This window comes from Anoplophora glabripennis, unplaced genomic scaffold, assembly GCF_000390285.2.
Source record: "Anoplophora glabripennis isolate ALB-LARVAE unplaced genomic scaffold, Agla_2.0 scaffold364, whole genome shotgun sequence".
In the NCBI taxonomy this organism is placed as follows: domain Eukaryota; kingdom Metazoa; phylum Arthropoda; class Insecta; order Coleoptera; family Cerambycidae; genus Anoplophora; species Anoplophora glabripennis.
In genome coordinates this window covers 473,422-486,863 of record NW_019416465.1, presented here as the reverse complement: position 1 = coordinate 486,863, position 13,442 = coordinate 473,422, and positions in this window count along the sequence as shown.

Below are 13,442 nucleotides of genomic sequence, written 5' to 3'. Positions count from 1 at the left end.
CGTCACTAATACTTGTTGCACTCAAATAACAGTATCACGAAAACTAAATGAGATATCAACAATCCAAGAACATGTGGTTACAGAGGAGGTTATGCGCAATGCAATGCTGCCAACCGCATATAACTAAATATCTCCATTAGCGCGTAATTAAAAAAAATCGGTTATTTTCTGAACAGACCTTGTATATTCCCATATACAGGGTGTAACGTAAAGGTTGGGAATAAATTAAACGGTGGATTCTTTAGTTTAAAAAATAAATTTTTGTCATATGAAGTTATGCTCTACGAGTTTTCTTTTCCAAGCTACAGGGCGCTAAAAAATTTCAAAAAATTTAGTTTTTCTCCAATAACTTTCGAACATTAGAAGATTATGGAATGAAATTTTATCCATAGCTTAATTTGATAATCCCCTAGTAACAGGAAAAAGATTGGCTTTGTAAGTTACTCAGTGGCGTGCGTACATCTTATACCGTAAGGTTTTTCGAAGAAAATTGTGGTACGCCACTGGTAAAAACATTTTTTTAATATCTTTTTATGATGCACATTTTATTTTAAACAAAATTACCCTCTTGCGTTTTATTCCTAGCTCTTGTCATTTTTCCGCAAATAAAACTTTTGTAAATACCATTTTTCCCCGCTGCTAACATAGAAAAATGAAAATAACAAAACATTATGATGTATGCTTTGACTCAGCCACCGAAAATGGTCAAATAGGCATTAAAAAAAGACTTATTTGTATTGAAAATGATATTAAAGTATCACATTATTTTAACAATAATAAAAAAACACTAGTGACTTAGGAATTTAAAGAATTTATTGAGTAGGTAATAAGAAATAATAAACAACAAACAAGATTACAAAATGTGCTGGAAATGTTGCCCCCCAACTTCAGTACATTTTTCAATGCGTTTTCTCATGGATTCTCTTACTCGTCCAAAAATTCCAGGCATATCTCGAATTAGCTGACAGCCCATTTCAACTCTTTGACGAAGAATCTGTACATCAGAAATGGGAACGGAATAAACTATGGTTTTTAAGTGCCCCCACACATAATAGTCTAACGGATTAAGTTCGGGAGAACGAGCAGGCCACGCTCTTGGCCTTACACGACCTATCCATTTATTGGGGAACGTTTCATTGAGGTATTCTCTAACTTCTCGCCTAAAGTGAGCTGGGGCGCCATCATGCATAAACCACATGTTCTGGCGTGTTTCAATTGGAACTTCTTCTAAAGTCGCACAGCTAACACAGTATTCCCGTTGGCAAGGCCGTAAATAAAATGCATATCTGCTAATTCTGGAAATGAGTAGTCCATTTCTAACAGATCTAAACCAAAATACAACCGTTTAAGGAAAGCTAAATGTCATAACTGACGATGATGTTTTGTCTGAAAACATCTGAAAACAAATTTTGGTGGCTTGGTCAAAGCATACTTCATAATGTTTTTATTTTCATTTTCCTATGTTAGCAGTGGGAAAAAATAGTATTTACAAAACGTTTATTTACGGAAAAGTGACAAGAGCTAGGAATAAAACGCAAGAGGGTAATTTTGTTTAAAATAAAAAGTGGATAATAAAAAAATATCAAAAAAATGTTTTCACCAGTGGCTTACCACAATTTTCTTCGAAAAACCTTACGGTATAATCCGTACGCACGCCACTGAGTAACTTACAAAGCCAATCTTTTTCCTGTTACTCGGGGATTATCAAATTAAGCTATGGATAAAATTTCATTCCATTACCTTCTAATGTTCGAAAGTTATTTGAGAAAAACTATTTTTTTTATATTTTTTAACGCCCTGTAGCTTGGAAAAGAAAACCCGTAGAGCATAACTTCATATGACAAAAATTTATTTTTTAAACTAAAGAATCCACCGATTAATTTATTCCCAACCTTTACGTTACACCCTGTATTAAGACTTATTTCGATAGAAATAATACGAAAAAAAATAAAAGCCAGACGTGTTTACATAAGTACGTGAGACTGGATTTTAATACTGGAAAAATAAAAAAAGATTATCCAGTCGATAATCTTCTGCATCTGATGAGTGATAAACCAAACAAATATTTATCTACATAACGAGAATAATAATAAAATAACAAAACATAACAATAACTAAATGTTTATGAAAGCATACAGCGGACATGTTAGGTGTAGTAGAGAAAGATATGTTTTTTTTAGAACAAGCGTCTCTATTTTTTTTTAATTGTAAAATTTTAATGTAGGGTTTGCTTTTCGAGACTTTTTTCTATATGTGATAGAAATTGTTTTATTCACGCTTCGTTTATCAATTAACATTAAACAAACTGTAAAATTTGAAATATCCATAATTCTAGATAAGAAATTTACTTACATTTTTCTTTGATTTGCTTAACCTAATTTTATAAATTATATGAACTTAAAATTGTGATTTAACTTACATTTAGATATTAAAATTCTCTCGAAAACGAGACAACATAAGAAATCAACTTGAAAATTAAAAATTCATTGTCAATCAGAAAGGACTGAATATCCTGGACAATTTGTGGTTTACCGATTCGTGTTGATAACTGAAAAAGAAAAGCCTCATATAAAGCTAAAGACAAATTAATAATAATAATAAATATCCACATATCCAAAGAAGTTGAAGTATCTCGTAAACTAAGCCCTACATTAAAATTTTGCAAAAGTAAAAAAATAAAAGAAGAATTTGTTAGTTCAAAAAATAATACATATCTACAATACATTGATGAGAAGAAAGTCCAATTACTTTGGCTCAAAGAAATTGTGGCTAACGGCTATATGTACTTTAACAATGGTACTTCACATTTTCTTTACTTTCGTCAAGAAAACACTACAAATGAATCTTTGTTGTGATACCCCGAAAAATATAAAATTTTGGTCGAAAAAATAAAACCATATAGGTAGTCCAAGCATTCTGTCACGGATTAATGTTAAATTTGCAGAAATTATTACCTGGACAAAAAAAATATGACCGTATAGAAAATTAAATTTTAAATTGAGTTTCTTGTTCTTTAAACTCGATCCAATATGGCGAACATGGTTAAAAAAAATCGCAAAGTTGAAAAAAACGGTTTTTCTAAAATAACTAAAAAAATATAGCACGGATTGAAAAATTTTAAATGAGAAAGTTGTAGGTTTTAAAAAGATCTATCGACTGATTTTTTGAAAGTATCGATTGCTTTGTTACTTTTCGAGATATATCGAAAAAACCGTTAAAAATCTTCTCTTTTCTCTTCTTCTATAACTCGTTTACATTTACGTGCCCATATTTGCTATTTACTGCAAGCATAGCCCGCGGCAAGCCAAAAAAGTACATTTTTGAAAAATTTAAAAATATTAATTATTTTTCGAGATATATCGATTTTTTGAAAAAAAGGCGCTCTCGAAAATTGGCTAGATCTTCTCAGCGGATAGCCCTACAGTAACGATTTTCGGTTTATTTTCTTCGTAAAGAGTTATATTATCATGCTGTTAAAAAATGTTGACGATTTTATTAATTTTAAGGATCAAAAAATGACTTTGAATAAGTTGCACTTTTTTGGGTATGTTTTTTTCAAATTACTATTTCAATTTTTATTTTATGAAAATGACTTTTAAAGAAAGAAAACTAAACATTTACGGGTCTATTTTGCTTCTAAGGCGAAAATGCTATAATATTCGTGTTTAGCTACCCCAGATTAAGTACAAAAAAATAATAAAAATTGAAATAGTTATTTGAAAAAAACATACCCAAAAAAAGTGCAACTTTTTCAGTCATTTTTTGATCCTTAAAATTAATAAAATCGTCAACATTTTTTAACAGCATGATAATATAACTCTTTACGAAGAAAATAAACCGAAAATCGTTACTGTAGGGCTATCCGCTGAGAAGATCTAGCCAATTTTCGAGAGCGCCTTTTTTTCAAAAAATCGATATATCTCGAAAAATAATTAATATTTTTAAATTTTTCAAAAATGTACTTTTTTGGCTTGCCGCGGGCTATGCTTGCAGTAAATAGCAAATATGGGCACGTAAATGTAAACGAGTTATAGAAGAAGAGAAAAGAGAAGATTTTTAACGGTTTTTTCGATATATCTCGAAAAGTAACAAAGCAATCGATACTTTCAAAAAATCAGTCGATAGATCTTTTTAAAACCTACAACTTTCTCATTTAAAATTTTTCAATCCGTGCTATATTTTTTTAGTTATTTTAGAAAAACCGTTTTTTTCAACTTTGCGATTTTTTTTAACCATGTTCGCCATATTGGATCGAGTTTAAAGAACAAGAAACTCAATTTAAAATTTAATTTTCTATACGGTCATATTTTTTTGTCCAGGTAATAATTTCTGTAAGCATTTCTCTATAATGCTTGGACTAAGGTAGTTTTTAGGAAGAAGTAGGTACACCATTGCATACTATGCCAAATATCGTACAGCTCAAATAATGGTTGTAAACCAGATATAAGAAAAAGCGACTGTCGGTCGGTGGTGTCAATTTTGAATCTATGTTGCCATTGTCGCGGGTTTGATCTACGCGGCTGGAAGACATGTATCAGTTACATTCGTAGAGTGGAATTAGACACTCTCTCTGCGGGTAGGATAAAAGAATTTGACTTGGATATAAGAGATTGATAACGGTCGGTATTTAACCCCTTGGTCAATGAGGTTTTCTCTCATTCATGCACTGGATTATCAGTCAGTTAGGGGGCAGATGCGTCCTATCAAATAATAATATGCCATCTCGTTTCCTACGCAAGTATCGGACTTCTCAGATAATATTGCAGTTAGAATGAGGGGTAGAAATATAATTATATCAAACTATTGTTTCCTCATAGTTTTACTATTCAAAAATTAACCATTGAAAAGGTTCATTATTGCTCGTTGTCAAACTCCGGAATGTCCGAAAATGGAACACCGTGTGGGCGTCACCTAGGAAAACCGTGCTTGATTATCTACGATTTATAGCCTGAAATATGAATTGGCACGTCGAATACAAATGCTAATAGAACAGCAATTTATATTCACCGGAATACAAATTGCAAACGTTCAATTGTAACAATGTTACCTCGCGTAATATTATTGTCATCAAGTGACACACTTCAGATAAGAACAATAGCAAGAGGTTGTGGTCTTGTAGATGTCTTATTTCCGGAAAAGTGTCGTCTAAAAGTAATCCAGGCCAACCGAAAACACAATTCGCGTTACGTCCATGATTTTGAAACATTTTGGATGATCGTGTAAATCACCTCTTATATAACATACAAATTGTTCTAAAATTCTTACTGCAATATGTATTTAGTAGTTCAAAAAAATTTAACTTTAGAGGTATATTGCTATGAAAAATTAGAATAAATTAAAAAGGAATATACCCACGAAATTTTTTTTAGATTATTCAATTAACTCATTTTGATTTACCTAATTTTTGTACCGTGATAGATTTGTCAAATTCAAAACATAGAAATCTATTTTCATTTAATAAATAAACTAACTCACATTAACTTCTTGTTAAATACAGGATGTTCTGTTTAAGAACTAGGACTTTGCTTTTACTTAACAGATCTTAGCTCGTCAGAGGCGTACCAAAATTGTTTTATTATTCAAAGACGTAGCCAACCGCAGCCACTTCTAAAGTTAAAGTATTATGCGGACAAATATCGCACATTTTTTTAAAGAAAGATTCCAGTGGTACATATTTAGTACCAATGTGTTTTAAATAAACAAAAACAGATGTTTATAAAATCTTTTAGAGGGAGAATACAATTTTATAAGTTTAGTGTTTGAGCAATAGATACATATTTTCTTACACAGTGATATAAAAAAAATGTTTTTTTAGAACCAACAGAAAAGGAAACTGCAAATATGATTTAGTACTGCAGGTCTGTAATCTATATGTAAAATTAATTTCTTAGATTACACAGCTACACAAAAAAAAGAAAACTTGTCTGTACTTTTCATGCGACATATGTTGTCTGTAGTATTTTTGTCTCCTGATCACGAATCCGGTGTCAGAATTGAGCTATCACATCACATGAATTTCCTAACCTCAAAAAACAGGTAAAAAATAGCAAAAATTCATGAATAAGTGCTAGCAAAAATACATTTTCTTTTTCTATATTCAAATATTCATTTATATAGTTAAGACCCCGCCGAAGGTGAATTAGCGGTCAGAATTGATGGTTCTTTTTCTAACCTCAAAAAAAACGGGTCAATTAAGTTCAGATATCACGAATTTTAAAAAAATAACAAATTCGCGCCAAATTTTCCAAGGGGGTTTTCGTGGTCGCTGATCACGAATTCGTGGTCAATTTTGCAAATTTCAAGATGGCGGCCGACCAAATTTTCAAAACATAACACATTCGCGCTAAATTTGGTATACGGGGGTTTTCGTGGTCACTGATCACGAATCCGAGATCAGATTTACAAAATTCAACCCGTGAATAGATCTTTTACAGAAAAAAGAACAAGATATAGCCGAAAAAAAATAGGTTAATACATGATTGGGTACTCTGGTTATAAAATAAAATATTACAAAATGAATTTCGCAATTCTGACCTCGAGTACGTAATCAGCGACCCCGAAAATACCCGTATACCAAATTTGCTGCTATTCTGTTATTATTTGAAAATTTGGTCGGAAATTTTGAATCCGCCATCTTGAAATTTGCAAAATTGACCTCGGATACCTGATCAGCGACCCAGAAAACCCTCATGTAACAAATTTGGCACGAATCTGTTATTGTTTGAAAATTCGTGATAACTGACCTTAATTGACCCGTTTTTTTAAGTTAAAAAAAGAACCTTTAATTGTGACCGCAGATTCACGTTGGGCGGAGTCTTAACTATATAAATGAACATTTGAATATAGAAAAAAAAAAATGTATATTTATTAGCACATGAATTTTTGTTATTTTTTACCTGTTTTTTGAGGTTAGGATATTCCTGTGATGCGCTAGCTCAATTCTGACACCGGATTCGTGATAAGGAGACAAAAATACTACAGATAACAATTGTCGCATGAAGAGTACAGACAAGTTTTCTTTTTTGTGTGGCTGTGTTATTCAATAAAAATTACGTATGTTTTTGTTCAAATAATACTAGAGAAGAATTTAATTGTAATTACTCATGCTAAAAATTGTGTTTGCTTACAGAATTACGATGGCATTAAATATTTTGTAAATTACACAAGTGCATTTAATTCTGATTGGTATTTTTAAGAAAAAAGATGACTTCCACTTTATTCAAAAAAATTGTCGTGATTGAACAAATAAAAAATAACTAAAAATTAAAGTAAGAATATATTATGAAAAGCCAAAAGTAATCAATGGCGTAGGAAAAATATCTTGAGGGATAATAACCCAAAAGAAATTAAAATTGCTTTTACATTAACTTTTCTAGCTTGGTTACATTACGCGACTGGTTGCGACTGATAAAAAAAACAATACAAACTTACAGAAATTATAAAGCTCAAATCCCGAATTACTTTTAAAGTCTTTTAAAAATAAGGAGGCATGGTTTGAAATAATAGTTATTTATGCATATGTATAAAGTAGTACTATTTTTATGTGAGCTAAGAACATGCGAACATAATACATAAATATATTGTGAATGAAATATATTAATTAATATAACGAGCGTTCAAATAAAAACGTGGTCAAGTTGGTTCTGAAAATTTGGACGTAGGGCGTAGCGTATAGCAAATGAACTTAAACGTCATCTGTCAAAGCGCTATATCGCCGCTATCAATTTGTATATTTTCGTTTTAAAAAGCCGACCTAAAAAGCGGACTGAAGAATTAAAAGAAAATGTCCAACAAATAATGGAAAATGCGCCAAGAACTTCTGTACGTGTTTTATCACAAATGGTGGGAGTATCAGTCGGTACCCGCCACACAGTGTTAAAAAAAGATTTGCGTTTGTTCTCCTATGGTTTAACTTGTCAGCAAGAACTTCATGAAGTTGATTTTCCGCGACGGGCTGTATTTTGTGAATGGTTTTTAAACAACTACGGTGAACTTCATAATATCACCTTTTTTTTCTGATGAAGCCTGGTTTCATTTAAGTGGTTATGTAAACTCACAGAATATGAGAATGTGGTCTTCTGAAAAACCAGATAACTATTTTGTCGAGGGCCCTCTACACGCTCAAAAAATTGGAGTTTGGTGTGCTCTCAATCGAAGGAGGATTTATGGACCTATTTTTTTTTATGGTACTCTTACTGCGCAAAGGTATAGAGAAGAAATTATCGCTCCTTTTGTTAACCAGCTGGAAGAAAACGAAATTACAAACTTTTACTTTCAACAAGATGGCGCAAGGGCACATACGGCAGGCGAGACGATGAATATGTTGAGGTAAGTTTTCCAAAATCGACTAATAAGTCTCAATGCTGAACATGAATTTCCACCGAGGTCATGTGATATTACGCCGTGTGATTTCTTTTTGTGGCCTTACCTTAAAAACACTATTTTTGAACTGCCTATTCCTGATTTAAACCATCTGCAGGGTCGACTTATAGACAAGATTCGTGAAATAAACGATACCCCGAGCATCTTGGAAAATGTCTTTAATTCTTTGAGGAACAGGTGTGAAAAGTGCTTGGAACAAGGAGGGGGACACTTTCAGCAGCTGCTTTAATTTATTGTTATAACAAGGAGGGGGACACTTTCCGCAGCTCCTTTAATTGTTTGTTATTGTTATCACGATTATTCTTTAAAGTTATATAGTCATTAACGTTATTGAAACTGACAGCTGCTATACAGCTCGTTGAGAAATGAGGTTAAGTTGGTCGCTATAAACTACTCCCTACGTCCAATGTGTCAGAGCCAACTTCGACCACGTTTTTATTTGAACGCTCGTTATTACAAATTAAATTATACACAATTGAGGTAAAAATATAGTGAATCACCCTGTATCTTTTGTACAACATACCTACGTAAAGTTGGTACCTATTTTAAGAACGATACGAGAAAAATGCCTGTAAACAAAAAAAAACATTTCTTAAATTGCTTAGATATTAAACAATCATGATAAGAAATTAATAGAAAACCGAGTATCAGGTGAAAATACAATTAAGAGCATACAAAACAAATTAGTGTAACCTAATGGACTATCCTAGTTTAAATTCCTAAATGGTTTCTCCCTGTATGCGAGTACTCACGTCCCGAGTAGTGAAAGCTCTGATTTGTTTGTTTGATGCTTCAGTTCTTTCACTTTTACTGGTACGCTAGTTTTAACGCTGTAAACACTGTAACGTTGCAAGTCAAGGGTTCCCTATTACCATCCTCATTGCCCAATCAATAGCCGAATCGGATCCGGATTTTCGCGAATTAAGACAGTAACTAGGGCAAAGGATGTTCTAAATTTTTGCCGAATTAACTTCCGGATTAAATGTAGGCCAAAGGTTAGACAAGTGAAGTATACCAATCTAGAGAAATTTAAATAGACGTTCTACTTTTTATCAGCGTACGGTTCCTGTAGTTGTTCTTGACGATTTCTATTTATCATCACTTTTATGTTTAAAATGCCCAAAATCATGTTTCGTGTAAGAAACTCACAGTTATCTATGAAAACAAAAGGCTATGCCCTGTCAAAGCACCAAAAAAAAAGACTCACTGATGTTTCTGTGTATGTAAAAATGGATGAAGTTGATGGCAACTTCTGGTATAATCGGAAGTGCAACAGTTTTGAAAATATTTTCATTGAAAAGTTCATGGCCGATAATATAGGTATTCAAATTTTCAACAAAATCCTATGATGATAACTTCGTATTTCTCTAATGAACCAGTTTCGTGAATAACCATGTATAGTCGTATACTCCGCACTAATTGCAAGTAACTCATAATTTCCATTATTTCAGATAATGTTAAACTAAAATTCAGTTTAAATTCCTTTCATGTATAATATTAACAAAATGAAAAAACCTAAAATAGCCAGTTTACAAAGTGTACTTCTTATGAAACATCTACCTTCGTAGTTTCGTTTTTAATAAAAGTATTACCTACGGAAAATGAAACTTGTTAGAGCTAGTTAAATAAGTTATGTTATAACATCAATTTTCCTACCCCTATTTTTAATAGATAACACTGCAGATGAGAAACTAAAAACTTTTTCAGATTACATAACAACGAAGTGAATAAACTGAGAACAAGAGCAAACTTATCTGAATAATGTGAAGTAAAGTTGACTGGACAACAGAAGACATTGCTGATCGATGACTTCATTCTTTTGGAACACAAAAGGCCTTTTACATATTCGGCAAACAATGCCCATGAGCAGGAAATTGAACGGTTTCCCTCATAAATGAACCAAAGAAATGCTGAATATGAGAAGGATAAGGCTGAGGAATATTGAAAGACATTTAACTGAACATAGTCGGCCAATTGACAATGCATTACTTCTGAGATAAGTGGAAGGGTTTTGTAAATCTGAGAGTAAGATTCTTCGGCAAATCTTTGGTTGCCAAACATTTGGCAAATATTTAGCAGAAAACGCGTCATATGAAGCTTTAAATACGAGACAAACAAGGAATATATCGGTCCAAACAAGGAATATATCGGTCAGAAAGCTTTTGAACATCGTATGGAGAACAAATATATCTATGTAAATGTCATTTTGTGTCATTTGTACTTACGACAATATCCGCAGTATTTATCTTCGTTTAAATATTTTGTGTTTCCCAACTATCAGTTGCTTAGTTTTGCGTTACCAAAACCATAATCAGGAAACGTTAGGTACTTGAAAAGTTTTTAAAAGAAGGAAAGAAAATAAACTCAACTGCGAGTTAATAAAATATCAAAAAGACTATGTTTGTGATCAAAAGTTTATTCATGCATAAATTGGTGCTGAAATACAAAGAACAGTCCTTCGACACATTTTTGCAAAAACTCGTATTGACTGATGAAGCTGACATGAAAGTTGAAGAAGAGACGAGCCCAACATCAAAGCTGTTTTTGGCATGAGTTAAGATATGGCATAGTGACGGCCTCACGAGCGTTTGAATTTAGACCATGGTATCCATATGGTTATGGGATCACTGAATCTGAATCCGGTGTCCTTTTGACACGATTAGCCTGGTTTAATGTCAATTCAAGGTCAAATGTAGAAAATCAATTGTCAACAAACTAAATCTATGTATCTATACGTTTTTGGGGTCGCCGAATCCAAATCTGATGTCCGTTTGACTCAATCAGATCTGGGTTGAGGTCAGTTCAAGGTCAAATGTAGAGAATCAATTGAAAACAAAGTAAACTTATATATATACACATTTTTGGGGTCGTTGAATCCGAATCTGATGTCCGTTTGAACTGACCAAGTCTATTAAATACTTTCTAATAGAAAAATATCAATTACATCATCAACATATGAAAGATGCTTATACAAATTTTTTGGTTTTAAACCTAAGTGAAAAATTTGATTGGATTTGAGCAGAGAGAAAGGTTTCACCAAGATATTAAAGAAGGAGGAAATTTGGGTGGCAATGAAGCTATCACTGATATTGGTAGTGATACTAGTGATGAGGAAAATATACCATATCACGTTCTGAAAAAGACAGGAACAATATTACAAAAAAAGTAAATGATGTTCGAGATTTGCGCCTGGCAGAGAATAGAGCAGAGTTCCTAATATCATGGCTAAAAAAAATCTTAAGCAAGCCGGAAAAGTGAAGTTTTACTATCAGTACAGAAATAAGGAATATTTTTCTAACGATGAAGAATTCTCCTTAAGTTACTACAAAGATATTGTTGGATGAATCACTTCAAACATGGATGTTATAAACCTAACGAGTAGAGTGGACTGTTCATTGATTTGTCAAAGAGAAGCAAGAAAGCTATTCTACTGCATAATACAAGTCTGTATGTAGCCATACCTGTAGCACATTGAAACAAGAGTGCTGTAATTTGAGGATAGTCTTACATAGGATCAAATACGAACAACATAAATGGCAAATTTGTGAGAATCATCACAATAATACTGGGCCAACAATCGGTATTCACAAAAACTCCTTGCTTACTTTGATTAAGTTTAGAACTTGAAAGTATTTAGCATACCTGATCGGATCAAATAGACCCCGAATTCGGATTCAGCGACCCCAACGTATAGATATATTGGTTTACTTTGTTGGCAATTGATTTTCTATATTTGACCTTGATCTGACCTTAACTCAGACCTGGTCGGGTTAAAAGAACGCCGGATTCAGATTCAGCAACATCAAAAACGTTTGGATATGTAGGTTTACTTTGTTGGCAATTGATTATCTACATTTGACCTTGAACTGACCTTAACCAAGAGCTAATCGGATTAAACTAATATCGGATTCGTTTTCTGCGACCCCAAAAACGTGTAAATATATCAGTTTACTTTGTTGGCAATTGATTCTCTACATTTGACCTTAAACTAGATCTGAACGAGTCAAACGGACACCGGATTCGGATTCAGCGACCCCAGAAATGTATAGATACGTAGGTTTAGTTTGTAGGCAATTGATTTTCTATATTTGATCTTGAACTGACCTTAGATCAGAGCTAATCGTGTCAAATGGGCACCGGATTCGGATTCAACGACCCCAAAAACATATGAGTACCATGGTCTTGTCTTTCGGACCTGCCACTTTTTTTTTGTGGGGCTGTATAATGGGAGGAAAAATCTCAGACGCATCGGCCATGAAACGCGATATAATGTTGGAGGATGAAGTGAAGAAAACTGTAAGTACCAGTTTGGGGGAAAAAATTTAAAAATGTGGTATAATGCTTTGCAAAAACTATCCCACGATAACAGCATCGCCTGATGGAATCTCTGAAGACAGTATTATTGAAATTAAATATACCGCGAATATGAGGACTTATGTGGAAAAGGGAAAACCGACCCAGAAGTTTTATGTGCAGATGGCAGCTGCAAATGTATTTAACGGGGCATCAAAAGAGCTATTTCGATGTAGCTGGAAAGATAATTGTGTATCCATTATTATAGTACAATTTGAGGGTAAATAAAATGCATATACTATTATGGTAACTTTGTATTTTTTTTTTAACTAATGAATCTTGCAACACAAAATATTAGCACCTTATGTTTAAGATAATGTGTATCCATTATTATAGTACAATTTGAGGGTAAATAAAATGCATATACTATTATGGTAACTTTGTATTTTTATTTAACTAATGAATCTTGCAACACAAAATATTAGCACCTTATGTTTACTCTTGTCAAACATAGATGTGACGTCACGTAGACGCCATGACACCGGCGATCGTTTTTGCGTGAGTCTAGACTTAAAATTAAAATGTCACTATTTTTTTTATTAAACCTTTTATTTTCTACAGAAATAAGATCTTTTTTTGAAATAGTAAATATTTCCGAACATCATAGAACAGTTTTTCAAAATATGTCATCATACCTGAATGTATATGTTGTTGCTCTTACTTTTATGATGGGTACAATTGAAAAACTGAGGGCTGTTGCCCCCAAC